Raw genomic sequence first — 951 nt, 5'->3', positions numbered from 1 at the left:
TCAGGCTCTGCACTGGCAGCACAGAGCATGCTTGGGATTCTCTGTCTACTCTCTCTGCCCCTCCCCCACTCCCACTGTCCCTGTCTCTCTCCCCATAAACAAACTTAAAAAAAAGAAGAAGAAATATGCTTTGCAAATATTTTTTCCTCCTCTGTGGGTTATCTTTTCATTTTCTTAACGGGGTCTTTTGAAGAGCAAAAGTTTTTAGTTTTGGTACAGTCTAATTTCTCCCTTTCTGACTTTTATAGCTCATCTTTCAGTGTTGTATCTAAGAGTTTTTTGTTTAAGCAAAGGTCACAAAGACTTTTCCCTTATGCTTTCTTCTAGAAATGTTATGGTTTTAAGATGGCTGTAGATTTAGGTCTGTGATCCAACTCCAGGAGGCATTTGGACACCTGTGGGGTCACTTCTGTTTGTCGCAATGACTGGAAATAGGGCAGGGACACTAGAGGCCCCACAACATGCAGGAAATACACGTGGACACCATGCCCCATGGGGCTTCCATTCACCTGGGAAAACTGTGTCACATAGGTATCTATTTAGCTCTTACTTCAAAATACCAAAAGCTTTATAGAAACTTCCAACAACAGCAGTTGAATCTTCCCTTCTCTGAAAGCCAGAGTTTTTCCTTAAAAGCGTGTATTTCATTATGTCTTCTAGTATATCTGTGCCTATGCATTTACATATCAAATTACATCTTTTATTATATACTAATTTCCTTTCATTTCTCCTTTTTAATTCAATTATGGCATTAAATTAATTTTTTATCTTGTGTGTGTAGCTGGTTACATTATCATACATTAGCAACAAGATACTAAAAACACTGTGCTCGCTTCGGCAGCACATATACTAAAAGATACTAAAAACACTGAGCGGAGTGAAGAAAGAATCAGAATGACACCTATAACAATACCACTTATATACTAAAATATTGTAATTATATAGTTAAAA

Source organism: Hyaena hyaena, unplaced genomic scaffold, assembly GCF_003009895.1.
Source record: "Hyaena hyaena isolate Hyena2069 unplaced genomic scaffold, ASM300989v1 scaffold_107, whole genome shotgun sequence".
Classification (NCBI taxonomy): domain Eukaryota; kingdom Metazoa; phylum Chordata; class Mammalia; order Carnivora; family Hyaenidae; genus Hyaena; species Hyaena hyaena.
The sequence above is the reverse complement of the archived record's forward strand: the minus strand, read 5'-3'. Positions refer to the sequence as shown.